Below are 16,657 nucleotides of genomic sequence, written 5' to 3'. Positions count from 1 at the left end.
CTTTTTTTTTTTTTTTTGGCAAATGAACCACATTGCAAATTTTTTTTTTCCCATTTATTTATTTTATTGCATTTTAGGTTTTGGGGTACATGTGAAGAACATGCAAAATTGTTGCATAGGAACACACGTGGCAGTGTGATTTGCTGCCTTCCTCCCCATCACCTACATCTGGCATTTCTCCCCTTGCTATCTCTCCCCAGCTTCCCACCCCCCACCGTCCCTCCCCTATTTCCCCCCAACTGACCCCAGTGTGTAGTGCTCCCTTCCCTGTGTCCCTGTGTTCTCATTGTTCAACACCCGCCTATGAGTGAGAACATGCGGTGTTTGATCTTCTGCTCTCCTGTCAGTTTGCTGAGAATGATGGTTTCCAGGTTCATCCATGTCCCTACAAAAGACCCTAACTCATCGTTTTTGATGGCTGCATAATATTCCATGGTGTATTATGTGCCACATTTTCCGTATCCAGTCTATCGTCGATGGGCATTTGGGTTGGTTCCAGGTCTTTGCTATTGTAAACAGTGCTGCAATGAACATTCGTGCACATTGCAAATTTTTAAGGTGAAATTGCTGGCAGTTTTTCCAAGATAAACATGCTTTTTATAGACAAAAATATTTTAATTATCAGTTGATGAATACCTAATGGGATATACATTTGCACAATAATGAAATCACAAAAAGATAATGGTTAGTAATTCTTAATCAGTTTAGAAGGACTCTTGTGACTGGAGTCTACACCAGAAGTGGGACTGTCTTTTCTATTTTCTACCATATAGGTCCTAGGAATTAGACATTTGTTTTCATTTCTTATAGTGAAAAGAGGTCTGAAACAATGTATAATGTCCTAGAAATGAGACAGACTGTTTGATGAGTTAAGAGCAGGTATCTGGATAGATGGAGGTCAGTAAAAACTGTAGTCTCTGCTTCTTGTTGAAAAGAAAATACTCTGTAGGAAAAACCTGCAGTCATCAGTTCAGAAAAAATAATTATAACTCCCATTGGAAATACTGAAAGGACCTGGAAACTCTTTGTCAAGTCCAACGTAGAACGTAGGATTTTCTTTTTATTAATACTTATTTTATGATTTAAAACTAACTGAAACTTTTTTGTTTAGTTTTTTTTTGTGTTTTTTTTTTTTTTGGTTTTTTTTTTTTTTTTTTTGAGACAGGGTCTTGCTTTGTCACCCTTGCTGGAGTGCAGTGGTACAATCTCAGCTTACTACAACCTCTGCTTTCTGGGTTCAAGTGATTGTCGTGCCCCAGCCTCCTGAGGAGCTGGGACTACATGTATACACCACCATACCCAGCTAATTTTTGTATTTTTAGTAGAGACAAGGTTTCGCTATGTTGTCCAGGCTGGTCTTGAACTGCTGACCTCAGGTGATCCACCCACCTCAGCCTCCCAAAGTCCTGGGATTACAGGCATGAACCCGTGGCTGGCCTCAACATAGGATTTTCTTAATGATATTTTTTACCTAAGCCTCATTCTGTAAGTGAAAACAAAAAATCATTTTGTAGAGGGGACACCAACAATTTGGTGTTTTTGAAATGTCATTACTTCTCAGAGTTAAGAATTTGCTACCTATGTCTTCTATCACTTCCAAATATATTGATTCTTGTCAAGCCCCAAATGGAAGATGGAGGTGCTAATTTTTCAGGATAACACCAGGCCACTGAAACTGGAATGGGATAAAATCCATAAAGAATTTATCCTAATTCCTGGATAAGTCAGCAAAGACGATGTATGAATGTGAGATTGAATTCTCAACCCTGGATGTCATTCCCTCTTCAAATACCAAGAAAATTTCAAAGTAACTCTGTGTTATGAACAAAAAAGTTACCTGCTTTGACCAGCTGTTTTTCCTGTGTTAACCATGTTCTCTTCTAGCTGCGCAAAGCAGTATAACTTGTGTTAGTCTAAAAAGCAGAAATAAAAACCTTAGTGCTTACAGGGACATTTCTGGCAGATGAAAGCAGGAGCTTTGTCTGTTGGAAATGGCAATAAAAACTTCAGAACTCATTGATATATTTTGTTGCTCTTCTGGATTCTATTGAAAGTCCTTAACAGTGCTTTGAAAGTTTAGCCAGTAACTAGGCACACAACTATGCCAAGAATTTTAATTGAGTTGAGGGCCTTCATGCAAATAAGACTAAGACTTGTAATAGCAAATAGAATTCTTTGATTTTTAGGTGTTTTGATATAACCAGTTGATATGCAGATTAGTCCCCAGTGGGATATTGACTACTGAAATATATGTAAGCACTTTCTAAATTTGAAGCATTACCAAATGTGTCTGTTTTGAGTTTGCTCTATTCCTATTGGCAGGTGTGGTGATCATTCATTTAACAAGTATTTACTAAGTTCTTACTATGTGCCAACTGCTTTTCTAAGTACTAGAGATATAGTAATAAATAAAACTTACATTCACAGGAATACATTTTTATATATAAAATAAAATATAAAAATAGCTCAGGCATGGTTGCTCACACTTATAATTCTAGCACTTTGTGAGGCCAAGGTGGGAAGATGGCTTGAGGTGAGGAGTTTGAGACCAGCCTGGTAAATACAGTGAGACCCTGTTTCTATTAAAAAATAATAAAAATAAAAAATAACTTCAGATAGTCATTCATGGTGTGAAGAGGAAAAAGCAGAATATTTAGATAGTGTATGAGGAAGGGGGTAGGTTTTGAGCAGGGAAGAGGAGAAACCTTTTACCTAGGTTGTTGAGGAAAAGTCAGTCTGAAGAACTAACATCTGAACTGACACGTTTCTTGAGAAGTCAGCTATAATTTCTTTTTTTTTTTCCCATTTATTTATTGTATTGCATTTTAGGTTTTGGGGTACATGTGAAGAACATGCAAAATTGTTTCATAGGAACACACGTGGCAGTGTGATTTGCTGCCTTCCTCCCCATCACCTACATCTGGCATTTCTCCCCTTACTATCTCTCCCCAGCTTCCCACCCCCCACCGTCCCTCCCCTATTTCCCCCCAACTGACCCCAGTGTGTAGTGCTCCCTTCCCTGTGTCCATGTGTTCTTATTGTTCAACACCCACCTATGAGTGAAAACATGCGGTGTTAGATCTTCTGCTCTTCTGTCAGTTTGCTGAGAATGATGGTTTCCAGGTTCATCCATGTCCCTACAAAGGACCCAAACTCATCATTTTGGTTGGCTGCATAATATTCCATGGTGTATATGTGCCACATTTTCCGTATCCAGTCTATCGTCGATGGGCATTTGGGTTGGTTCCAGGTCTTTGCTATTGTAAACAGTGCTGCAATGAACATTCGTGTGCACGTGTCCTTATAGTAGAACGATTTGTAATCCTTTGGATATATACCCAGTAATGGGATTGCTGGGTCAAATGGAATTTCTATTCCTAGGTCCTTGAGGAATCGCCACACTGTCTTCCACAATGGTTGAACTAATTTACACTCCCACCAACAGTGTAAAAGTGTTCCTATTTCTCCACATCCTCTCCAGCATCTGTTGTCTCCAGATTTTTTAATGATTGCCATTCTAACTGGCGTGAGATGGTATCTCAATGTAGTTTTGATTTGCATTTCTCTGATGACCAGTGATGATGAGTATTTTTTCATATGTTTGTTGGCCTCACGTATGTCTTCTTTTGTAAAGTGTCTGTTCATATCCTTTGCCCACTTTTGAATGGGCTTGTTAGTTTTTTTCTTGTAAATCTGTTTTAGTTCTGTGTAAATTCTGGATATCGGCCCTTTGTCAGATGGGTAAACTGCAAAAATTTTTTCCCAATCTGTTGGCTGCCGATTCACTCTAATGATTGTTTCTTTTGCTGTGCAGAAGCTGTGGAGTTTGATTAGGTCCAATTTGTCTATTTTGGCTTTTGTTGTCAATGCTTTTGGTGTTTTGGTCATGAAGTCCTTGCCTACACCTACGTCCTGAATGGTTTTGCCTAGATTTTCTTCTAGGGTTTTTATGGTGTTAGGTCTTATGTTTAAGTCTTTAATCCATCTGGAGTTAATTTTAGTGTAAGGTGTCAGGAAGGGGTCCATTTTCTGCTTTCTGCACATGGCTAGCCAGCTTTCCCAACACCATTTATTGAACAGGGAATCCTTTCCCTATTGCTTGTTTTTGTCTGGTTTGTCAAAGATCAGGTGGTTGTAGATATGTTGTGTTGCCTTCGAGACCTCTGTTCTGTTCCATTGGTCTATATCTCTGTTTTGGTACCAGTACCATGCTGTTTTGATTACTGTAGCCTTGTAGTATAGTTTGAAGTCTGGTAGTGTGATGCCTCCCGCTTTGTTCTTTTTGTTTAGAATTGACTTGGCTATGCAGGCTCTCTTTTGGTTCCATATGAAGTTTAAGGTGGTTTTTTCCAGTTCTGTGAAGAAGGTCATTGGTAGCTTGATGGGGATAGCATTGAATCTGTAAATTACTTTGGGCAGTATGGCCATTTTCACAATATTGATTCTTCCTAACCATGAACATGGAATGTTTCTCCATCTGTTTGTGTCCTCTCTTATTTCATTGAGCAGTGGCTTATAGTTCTCCTTGAAGAGGTCCTTTACATTCCTTGTTAGTTGTATTCCTAGATATTTTATTCTCTTTGTGGCAATTGTGAATGGAAGTTTGTTCTTGATTTGGCTCTCTTTAAGTCTGTTATTGGTGTATAGGAATGCATGTGATTTTTGCACATTGATTTTGTATCCTGAGACTTTGCTGAACTTGCTTATCAGTTTCAGGAGGTTTGGGGCTGAGACGATGGGGTCTTCTAGATATACAATCATGTCGTCTGCAAATAGAGACAGTTTGACTTCCTCCTTTCCTATTTGAATGCCCTTTATTTCTTTTTCTTGCCTGATTGCTCTGGCTAGAACTTCTAATACTATATTGAATAGCAGTGGTAAGAGCGGGCATCTTTGTCTGGTGCCACATTTCAAGGGGAATGCTTCCAGTTTTTGCCCATTCAGTATGATATTGGCTGTTGGTTTGTCATAAATAGCTTTTATTATTTTGAGATACGTTCCATTGATACCTAGCTTATTGAGTGTTTTTAGCATAAAGGGCTGTTGAATTTTGTCAAAGGCCTTCTCTGCATCAATTGAGATAATTATGTGGTTTTTGTCTTTGGTTCTGTTTATGTGGTGAATTACGTTTATAGACTTGAGTATGTTGAACCAACCTTGCATCCCCGGGATGAAGCCTACTTGATCTTGGTGGATAAGCTTTTTGATGTGCTGTTGCAATCGGCTTGTCAGTAATTTATTGAAGATTTTTGCATCTATGTTCATCATGGATATTTGCCTGAAGTTTTCTTTTCTTGTTGAGTCTCTGCCGGGTTTTGGAATCAGGATGATGTTGGTGTCATAAAATGATTTGGGAAGAATTCCCTCTTTTTGTATTGTTTGGAATAGTTTCAGAAGAAATGGTACCAGCTCCTCTTTGTATGTCTGGTAGAATTCAGCTGTGAACCCATCTGGACCTGGGCTTTTTTTGGGTGGTAAGCTCTTAATTGCTGCCTCAACTTCAGACCTTGTTATGGGTCTATTCAGGGTTTCGGCTTCTTCCTGGTTTAGGCTTGGCAGGAGGCAAGTGTCCAGGAATTTATCCATTTCTTCCAGGTTTATTAGTTTGTGTGCATAGAGTTGTTTGTAATAATCTCTGATGATGGTTTGAATTTCTGTGGAATCTGTGGTGATATCCCGTTTATCGTTTTTTTTTTTTTTGCATCAATTTGGTTATTCTCTCTTTTCTTTTTTATTAATCTGGCTAGTGGTCTGTCTATTTTGTTGATCTTTTCAAAAAACCAGCTCCTGGATTTATTGATTTTTTTGAAGGGTTTTTTGTGTCTCTATCTCCTTCAGTTCTGCTCTGATCTTAGCTATTTCTTGTCTTCTGCTAGACTCTGAGTTTTTTTGATCTTGCTCGTCTAGCTCTTTCAGTTTTGACGATAGGGTGTCAATTTTTGATCTCTCCTTGCTTCTCATGTGGGCACTTATTGCTATATATTTTCCTCTAGAGACTGCTTTAAATGTGTCCCAGAGATTCTGGTATGTTGTGTCTTCATTCTCGTTGGTTTCGAAGAACATCTTCATTTCTGCCTTCATTTCATTGTTTATCCAGTCAACATTCAAGAGCAAGTTGTTCAGTTTCCATGAAGCTGTGCGGTTCTGAGTTAGTTTTTGAATTCTGAGTTCTATCTTGATTGCACTGTGGTCTGAGAGACTGTTTGTTACGATTTCCGTTCTTTTGCATTTGCTGAGGAGTGATTTACTACCAATTATGTGGTCAATTTTAGAGTAGGTGTGATGTGGTGCTGAGAAGAATGTATATTCTGTGGATTTGGGGTGGAGAGTTCTGTAAATGTCTATTAGGTTTGCTTGGTCCAGGTCTGAGTTCAAGTCCTGGATATCCTTGTTAATTTTCTGTCTGGTTGATCTGTCTAATGTTGACAGTGGGGTGTTAAAGTCTCCCACTATTATTGTGTGGGAGTCTAAGTCTCTTTGTAAGTCATTAAGAACTTGCCTCACGTATCTGGGTGCTCCTGTATTGGGTGCGTATATATTTAGGATCGTTAGCTCTTCTTGTTGCATTGATCCTTTTACCATTATGTAATGTCCCTCTTTGTCTCTTATGATCTTTGTTGCTTTAAAGTCTAATTTATCAGAGATGAGAATTGCAACTCCTGCTTTTTTTTTGCTCTCCATTTGCTTGGAAATCTTCCTCCATCCCTTTATTTTGAAGCTTTGTGTATCCCTGTATGTGAGATGGGTTTCCTGGATACAGCACACCGATGGGTTTTGTCTTTTTATCCAATTTGCCAGTCTGTGTCTTTTGATTGGGGCAGTTAGTCCATTTACATTTAGGGTTAATATTGTTATGTGTGAATTTGATACTGCCATTTTGGTGCTAGCTGGCCATTTTGCCCTTTAGTTGAGCTGGTACTTGTTGTTCCTTTATAGGTGTAGAGCCTCTTTCAGGAGCTCTTGTAGAGCTGGCCTGGTGGTGACAAAATCTCTTAGTACTTGCATGTTCCCAAAGGATTTTATTTTTCCTTCACTTATGAAGCTTAGTTTGGCTGGATAGGAGATTCTGGGTTGAAAGTTCTTTTCTTTAAGGATGTTGAATATTGGCCCCCATTCTCTTCTGGCTTGTAGGGTTTCTGCTGAGATATCTGCTGTGAGTCTGATGGGCTTCCCTTTATGGGTAACCCGACCTTTCTCTCTGGCTGCCCTTAGTATTTTCTCCTTCATTTTGACCCTGGTGAATCTGACGATTATGTGCCTTGGGGTTGCTCTTCTTGACGAATATCTTTGTGGTGTTCTCTGTGTTTCCTGGACTTGAATGTTTGCCTACCTTGCTAGGTTGGGGAAGTTTTCCTGGATAATATCCTGAAGAGTATTTTCCAGCTTGGATTCATTCTCTTCGTCGCATTCGGGTACGCCTATCAAACGTAGATTAGGTCTTTTCACATAGTCCCACATTTCTTGGAGACTTTGTTCATTCCTTTTTACCCTTTTTTCTCCAGTCTTCCCTTCCCGTTTTATTTCATTGAGTTGATCTTCGACCTCTGATATCCTTTCTTCTGCTTGGTCAATTCGGCTGTTGATACTTGTGCATGCTTCACGAAGTTCTCGTGTTGCGTTTTTCAGCTCCATCAATTCACTTATATTCCTTTCTATTTTGTCCATTCTTGTTAGCATTTTGTCAAATCTTTTTTCAAGGTTCTTAGTTTCTTTGCATTTGGTTAGAACATGTTCTTTAAGTTCACAGAAGTTTCTTACTACCCACCTTCTGAAGTCTGATTCTGTCATTTCATCACACTTGTTCTCCATCCAACCTTGTTCCCTTGCCGGTGAGGAGTTGTGATCCCTTTTAGGAGGAGAGGTGTTCTGGTTTCGGGTGTTTTCATCCTTTTTGTGCTGGTTTCTTCCCATCTTTAAGGATTTATCCACCTGTCGACTTTGTAGTTGCTGGCTTTCAGATTGGGTCTCAAATCTTTCAGATTGACGTTCTGTTTGTTGATGATGAGGTTATTTCTGTTTTTTGGTTTTCCTTCCGACAGTCTGGCCCCTCTGCTGTAGGTCTGCTGAGGTTCACTCCAGGCCCTGCTTGCCTGGGGTTCACCTGCAGCAGCTGCTGAACAGCAAGGGTTGTTACCAGTTTTCTTCTTCTGCTATCTTTGTCCCAGAAGGATACCCACCTAGTGTCAATCTGATCTCTCTTTTATGAGGTGTCTTTTTGGATATATAGGGGTCAGGGAGCTGCTTGAGGAGACGGTCTCTTCTTTATAGGAGCTCAAATGGTGAGCTGCGAGCTCTGTTGTTGTTCATTCAGAGCTGCTGGGCAGGTACTTGTAGGTCTGCTGCAGCAGAACTCATAAACTGCTTTTTGTTCCCAGGTGCTCTGTCCCAGAGATTTAGGGATTTATTTACGAGTTTCCGTTATGCTGCCGCCTTTTTTTTTTTTTTTTTCCTTCAGACCTGCGCAGCCCAGCAAGGAGGCAGCCTAGTCCCTGTCGGCCTATAGCAGCTTTGCTGAGCTGCTGTGGGCTCCGCCCCGCTGCCTAGTGAACTTCCCTGCAGTCCTGTTTATATGGGTGTAGTTAGAACTGCTTTGGCGATGGTGGCCTGCCTCTGTTGGGGCGGAGTCTCTGCTGTGGCGGGTTGCCTTGGCAACGGCGGGCTGCCTCAGCAGTGGCGGGTTGCCTTGGCAACGGCGGGCTGCCTCGGTAATGGCGGACGCCTCTCCCCCACAGAGCTGGACCGTCCTGGGTTCAGCTGCGCTTGCTGTGAAACTCTCAATCCAGAGTTTCTGGTTGCTGTTCTTTTGTGGGGGTGGGGCCAGCCAAGCCCGATCGCCTGGCTCCCTGCCTCAGAGCCTTTTTTAAGTTGGTGTTCCAGTCGCCTGTTGAAGAGGCGCCGGGTTCTGTTTGTTTTCCCCTGCGGCCACTCTCTGCACTGGCTTAAACAGCGGCACTGAGGTTTGTGGCGCTTTTTTTTTTTTTTGCCCTGGAATCTACTGTCCTGGTTCTCTGCTCAGTCCCCTTTTTGAACCGGCGTATGGGCGACTTCCCGTGGCTCCAATCGCCAGCCAAAAGGGCCCCCGGACCGGTGTTTTTTGTACGGAGAACCGCGGCTCCGGGGCGCTGACAAAGCAGCCGCGCGGGGCAAAGCAGCGGCGCTGGCCGGCACAGCCGCGCTGGCGACCGTGGAGCACCTCCGCCCGGGAATTTCCTAGTCTGTGGGCAAGAAAAACGCGGCGTCCACTCACCCTCTGCGCTTTCACTGGGAGCTGCAATCCTGAGCTGTTCCTAAATGGCCATCTTGGATCGTCCCGAGAAGTCAGCTATAATTTCTAAGTGGAGGGAACAAGCAGTGTGAAGGTGCTGTGATAGGAAGAAGCTTGGTATGTTCCAGAATCACAAGACCAGGTTATGAAGTGAGCAAAGCTCATTGGAATTTATAATCTCATGCCCACAGAATGGCAAGTGAATGAGGGAAGATGAGAAACACTGAATTTTCTTTCTTTGTACATTTTTATTTTTGTTTTTGCATGAGTCCCTACATAGCTAGGTGAACCATGTTAAAGAAGAGAATTATCTTGACTGTTTTACTGCTTTTCTCTAGTGTCCTAAGAAGTATTTCTCTATGAGCACTGTCTCCATTCCCCCTCTTTATTTGGAAATATTCTCTTCAATTTGTATTTTCCATCTTAACAAAATTTACAATGGAAATACAGATTTTTTCTTTTATGCCTCTGCATATAACCTTATCAAAGGAAATAGAAGAGAGGATAATGCTGAAGAAATAGATACTATAGTGATTATATATTTTGAGGCAAATACTGCCTTTATTATAATAGAGTCAGTTCATTATGGGCAGCTTGCTTGCTTTAATCTCTCTTGAGCCTCAGTTTTCTCTGCTATAATATATGGAGGTGACTACTATTTATCTTATAGAATTACATGAGATCAAGCACATGAAGCATTTAGCACAGTGCTTGGCACATAGATAATGTTTACGGAGCACTTACTGTTTATCTTTTAGGGGCAGGGTCTTGCTCTGTCACACCGGCTAGAATGCAGTGGTACAACCTGGGCTCATTGCAGCATCAACCTCCTGGGCTCAAACAATTCTCCTACCTCAGCATCCTGACTAACTGGAACTACAGGCGTACACCACCATTTCTGGGTATCTTTTGTATCTTTTGCGGAGATGAGGTCTCACTGTGTTGCTCAGGCTGGTTTCGAACTCCTGGGTTCAAGTAATCCTACCACCTTCACCTCCCAAAGTGCTGGGATTACCGATGTGAACTGCCCTGCCTGTCCTTACTGTTATATTATCATGAATATCTTTGTTCTTTCAAATCACCTCCCAGTAAACCTTTTCTGCAGACATTTTAAAATAGTTCCAATAAACTTTTATGCTGGCATTCCCCCCAGCTTATGCCACTGTCCAAGTATCCTTTCCTCTTGTTGTCCAGCTCAGAGATACTGTATGTTTATGAGACCATCTTTTGTTAACAAAAATGCCAGGAATCAGTGGTATATTAAAATCCTAGTATTAATTCAGGCTCCTGTCAAGCTCCTGATAAAGCCAATACATACTGTGTAACTATACCAAAGATTGCATAGCATGGGTGAAAATGTGTGGTATATAGCCCTTGATCTCCAGAGCTGCATTTGGCCTGTCTCCAGTCATTCCGTTCTATCTAATTAATGACATTCCTGGCGTATGGGGATCATACAGCACAGAATGTGTCCACATTCTGCCTGTGAAAACCCACTTTGTTCTCCACCTGCAAAAAGGCAAATTCTGCTTTTCATTTCTTTATTGTGTCATTTTTTAAATGTCATTGTTCTATCTCCCTCTCCCTTCCTTCCCTCTCTCCCTCTCCTTCTTTTCTTCTTTCCTTTCTTTTCTCTCTCCATCTGTCCCTCTCTTCCCTTCTCCCACCCCTTCCACCCTTCCTAGTAAAGGAAAGAGGGATGCACCTTGGAGATTGGTCTTAGAGGAGGAAACTAGCATCATCACCTAAACTGATTCTGGAAGTTTTCTTGAAACTCAAGAATGATTTGCTTCAGTAATGCTAACTTTATCACAATCCCCTGAGAAGACCATCACCATTTTTCTACTGCATTGTAGCTTCTACTGTTTTCCTTGTCTAGTATGCTTTTTCTTCTTTTCTTTAAGACTAATCTCAAATCTTTCTTACTCTGCTAAATCCTACTGACTCTGGACTTGATTAATCCCATGCCACTCAACACTTATGCTGATGTATACTTTTTGCTGCTTAATTCATATTACTGAACCTTTACATAAGTTAAAGGCTTATTTCTCCAATTAGATTTCAGGTTTACTCAGAGCAGGGATTTTGTCTTACATATTTATAATATCTCACTGTTTTTATCTTTCCCTAACCCAACTGTAATCATACTTTTTCTAAACACCTGAACATTCCTTCTTTCTTAGGGATAAGAGTATGTTAACAAAGCTCTATAACCTTTTTTGTTTATTCCTCTGACACTCTAATTTTCAGATGAGAGTTGTATAACTTGAGGAAAACCAAAGACAATGGTATATTTTGTAACATTATAGATACTACACAGGGCAAATCTTAGCTGTTACTGCAAGAAGTCTATCTAAAATAATAGATTCAGGCTAATTTGAGTGTCTCAGTCTATACCTTATTTCATCCTAATTTCTTCTTTTATTATACTTTAAGTTCTGGGGTGCATGTGCAGAACGTGCATGTTTGTTACGTAGGTATACACGTGCCATGGTGGTTTGCTACACCCATCAACCTGTTGTCTACATTAGGTATTTCTCCTAATGTTCTCCCTTGCCTTGCCTCTTACCCCCAGACAGACCCCGGTGTGTGATATTCCCCTCCCTCTGTCCATGTGTTCTCATTGTTCAACTCCTACTTATGAGTGAGAACATGTGGTATTTGGTTTTGTGTTCCTGTGGTAGTTTGCTGAAAATGATGGTTTCAGCTTTTATTTTAGATTCAGGGGGTACATGTGCAGGTTTATTACATGGGTATATTGTATGATGCTGAGGTTTGGGTACAATTGATCTTGTCACCCAGGTAGAGAGTATGCTACCCAATAGGTAGTTTTTCAGCATTCCCCTCCCCACAACTTTTGGAGTCTCTAGTGTCTGTTGTTGCCATCTTTATATCCCTGTGTACCCAGTGTTTAGCTCCCACTTATAAATGAGAATGTGTGGTATTTGGGTTTTGTTCCTGCATTAATTTGCTTAGGATAATGGCCTTCAGCTGCATCCGTGTTACTGCATAAGACATGCTTTTGTTCTTTTTTATGGCTGCATAGTATTTCATGGTATATGTGTACCACATTCTCTTTATCCATTCCACTGTTGAGGAGCACCTAGGTTGATTCTTTGTCTTTGCTATTGTGAGTAGTGCTGAGGTGAACATACAAGTACATGTATCTTTTTTGTTGAATGATTTATTTTTCCTTGGGTATACACTTAGTAATGGGATTGCTAGGTCAAATAGTAGGTCTGTTTTAAGTTCTTTGAAAAATCTTCAAACTGCTTTCCACAGTGGCTGAACTAATTTACATTCCCACCAACAATGTATCAGTGTTCTCCCTTCTCTGCAACCTCACCAGCATCTGTTGTTTTTTTACTTTTTAGTAACACCCATTCTGACTGGCATGAGATGCTATCTCATTGTGGTTTTGATTTGCATTTCTCTGATTAGTGGTGTTGAGCATTTTTTCATGTTTGTTTGACCTCAGATTTCTGAGTGAGTTTAGAATGTCTGAGCATCAAAATCAAATCTTGGAGTAGTTGAGCCAACCCCCAAATAAAATAAAAATACTTAAAGAAAAATTAGGCTTTTTTCTTTCTCCTCTTAAATGCATTCAGTTCTTTTAGCTTCTCATTTATATCACTACCAGAAGACAAAGAATAAATGCTGATCATTCAGGTTTAAAAAAAAAAAATTTGTTGATAGCGCTAGCAGTTTGGTTGGAGAAATCAGGAAAAAAAAAATTCAGGACTAAAAAAATTTAGAAACTGTGATTTTCATTTGTCCACTCCTTCATTAATTATGACAAACCATAAAAACAGATTAATTCATAAAAGGATGATCACTGTGTATCATCGGAAGAAAATAATAATTGCTAAAAAAAAAATTAAGATTTAAAAACAAAGGGGATGATAGTGAGCTCTGTTATTTAAACCAAAGAATATCACTGAAATCTGAAATAAACAAGCCATCCAACAGAAGAAGATATCTATACTTGGTAACTGCACCCTGCTATGTGTAAGTTTTTGAGAAGGGAGAAAGAAAGACAGTGCTGGGAGAGGAGCCATGTATACCTGGATGTGCTCTATTAAAAGAGGTGCTTGATTTCTCCATAATTGCAGAGCTAGGCTCTTGGGGAGGCCTTTGTCATCCCTCCTTGGCTGACACCAGACGATAGTGTGGCTCTGTGATAAGAGAGGACCAGTGTCTCCATGGCAACTAACTGAGCTCTATATATTTTACCTCATTACAAATGAGGATAGATAGTAAAATATATATACACACACACACACACACACACACACACACACACACCCAAGAGTGAATATATATGTGTTTACGTATGTATACATCCTGTCTTCTATCTAGAAAGTGAGTAGAATAAAATTTTTGAAAATGTGATTGCATTGAAAGGATAAAGTTGATAGGCCTTTTTTCCCCATTGGTGCAGGTAAATATTTCATTTTTCAGTTCCTCTTATGGTTTTGTTCTGAACCCACCCAGCTGTAGCTTGAAAGATTAATGATGGGCAGCAAAAGAATGTGAGAAGAGGTGGTGAATGAATAGAAACCAGCACCAGAGAAGAAAGAGTACTGCCTGGCCTTTGGGACAAATAAATAAGGATTTACTAAGTCTGTTAGTTTCACCCCCATAACAGGAAAACCTGGAACCCATTAGAATGGAAATGTGGAGACTGTTATAATGTAATGATTCCTAGAGTTCCAAACCTGCACAGACTGGGGACAAGAAAAAAGGACTAAAAATCAGCAGTTTCCTTTCTAATTTTCTCTTCTGTAGGTATTGATTTTACTCTAACAACAGCAAACTTTACTATGCCTCTCCTCACATAAGACCATTACACCTATGTGTTGATCTTTATAAGGTTAAACACATTTCCTGAAATCTTAGCCTGCATTTTAAAGAAAAAGACCAAATTAAAGAAGTCATCAGTGGGTAAACTATTAAGTAGAAATTAAAACTTTTTATTCAAGACACAGGATGCAAATATTTGGTCAGAGAACAAAGACCCCAGGAGACTTTTGCAACCATTATATTAGCTTCAATGTATTAGTCCATCTGCTTATAGATAAATGACTTTAAGCTCTGAAACAAGGACCCTTAGTAGCTTGGCAGGGACTTTTGTTGATACTGAAGACTGAGTCCTTCCCTCACTGTCTGTTTCTCAATTACTAATTTCTGAACAAGTATTTGGGTCATTGCTAAAAAGGGCATACATGTAGTTTTAAAACAAAAATAGTTTTTTGATATGAGTAACATAATTTTCTACCTTTTAGGACCTACTTACTGATGTCTTGCTCTTCTACGTGGCTTGTGAAAACTGTGTCTTCCAAGGTAAGTGCATTGCACAGGGGTGAAAAAAAGTAGGCAGGGCGGGGGAGGAGAACATAGGTATATACCCAGGAGGAATGAAAACATACATTCACACATAACTTGTGCACAAAAGTTCATAGCAACATTATTCTTAATAGCTAAAAAACAGAAACCATCCAAATGTTCATCAGTTGATGAATAGCTAAATATAATGTGGTATGTCCTTATAATGGAACATTATTTGGCACTAAAAAGGAATGAAATACTGATACACAATACCACAGGGATGAACATTGAAAACATTATGTAAGTGGAAGAAGCCAGTCATGAAAGACCACTTATTACATGATCCACATATAAGGGGGAGGAGGGGGTGACTATTAAAAGATGCAGAGTTTCTTTTGGCAATGATGACAATGTTCTCAATTAATTGTGGTGATGGTTGCAAAACTCTGAATTTACTAGAAAACATTGAAGTTTGTTGTGAGAGCTAAAAATGAATTCTGACAAGGATTAAGATAACAATGGGAACAACATAAGGACAGTGATCGTTCTAAGAAATATCCTTCTCTCTTCTAAGATTAAAAAAACACATCTAACATCTATTATTTGGTAAGATTGAGTAGGGTTAGTGCCAGTAATGGTCTACCTCGTAAGTTTCTTCTCCAAAGTGGCCAAAGGTAGAGGCAAAGTGCGTTCTGGGGTACCCTGATTATTGTCATTCTGCATTAGGTCCTGACATCCACTGCCTTCACTCAAACCTTCTGGCTAGTTCCATCCTACAGATTCTGACTTCCTGACCCAGAATCTTACTATTGTGAACCTTTACACCCAGGTTTGGAGACAGAAAGGAGCACCCTCAAGTGAGGCAGAGCAGTCTCAGAAACATAGTAAAATATAAGAAACTTAAGCTTTGGGACAGTTTTGTTTGTTTTTTTTTTAAATGAGAAGAGGAACAAAGGACATTGAGTCACAGTTTCTAAAATAAACATGAACAATAGGGCATATATAATAGCACAATATGAACCAAACTGATCTAAAGCAGTGTCATAATATGCATAGTATACATTTATGGCTTATCTGAATTCAACATTAACTTTAGTTTAAGGATGCTTAGCCTTCATTGTTCATATGGAATAAGTCTTCACAGTTCCGAAGTCTAAAATGAAAATCGTGCTGGAGAAGCCTAGACATTCCCACATGTGTAGAATTGTCATAAAATTTTTTAAGGAGGAAAAAGTCATTACTAACCTGTTCTCTCATTTGGCCAGATTGCTTTAATTCATATTCTTTTTTGCTGCTTTAATCAATCAAGAAAATGCTCTCCTGCAGATTCAGAGCTCAGAAGTATATTCTTCCTTGCTCCTGTCCATGCCTAAGCCTCTTGATCTCTGGGGAAAGGTTGACATCTGAGGAGATTTCTTTGTTTCACTTTGTTCAGCAAACTGTTTGAAGCAGTCAGGCTTTTGACTGAAATTTGAGTCTTCTTTCTGTCCTTTAGGTACTGTCTAAAATTTTTCAGTGTTTTAAAAGAGATTTCTAATTAGTTGAGAGACCTCCAGGGTGAATATTACTATTATTAAATAACTGAATACAAATTAAACTTTTATGGTTTCTAAGCTACTGCTTATTTATTTATTTATTTTTAATTTTTTTTTTTTTTTGAGCTAGATCTTACAGTGTTGCCCAGCAGGCTGATCTTGAACTCCTGTGTTCAAGCAATCCTACATCAGCCTTCCAAATAGCTTGAGTCTATAGGCATGTGCCACTACACCCTAAGCTGCTGCCTTTTAATGGAACGTTTAATGCATAACCTTTAGGCTCCAATACAATATTAGCAAGACTTATTAACTTAGCAGATCAATGTGGCAGTATTTATTCCACGAATGTTTAGGTGTCCAAGTTTGGTGCATCTATAGCATTGGACACCCATGGACTGGCTGTGAAAGCAGCAGTTTAGCATTGCCCAAAAGACGAATATTTGGAAAAGCTTTAAAAAGTTTTGACCACAAAGATTATAAATTTTAGTCTCGTGATGCAGATTTACTGGATCCTGATGAGCAACAGGAG

The 16,657-nt window shown here is 39.6% G+C and overlaps 1 long non-coding RNA gene across 1 annotated transcript in view; it reads right to left on the bottom strand.

Moving 5' to 3' along the window:
• Positions 1-16,202, bottom strand: part of LOC116555327 — a 32,347-nt gene extending 16,145 nt beyond the window's left edge. The window contains exons 1-2 of the long non-coding RNA XR_004270480.1: positions 15,839-16,202; positions 1,838-1,913 (exon numbers count right to left, since the gene is read on the bottom strand). This is a non-coding gene — a long non-coding RNA (uncharacterized LOC116555327). The remainder of the gene's footprint in view (positions 1-1,837; positions 1,914-15,838) is intronic.
• Between the last annotated feature and the right edge of the window lie 455 nt (positions 16,203-16,657).

Source organism: Sapajus apella, unplaced genomic scaffold, assembly GCF_009761245.1.
Source record: "Sapajus apella isolate SASKATOON/1434 unplaced genomic scaffold, GSC_monkey_1.0 scaffold15, whole genome shotgun sequence".
In the NCBI taxonomy this organism is placed as follows: Eukaryota; Metazoa; Chordata; class Mammalia; order Primates; family Cebidae; genus Sapajus; species Sapajus apella.
Note: the sequence above shows the minus strand (reverse complement) of the source record. Positions and strands in the feature narration are given on the sequence as shown.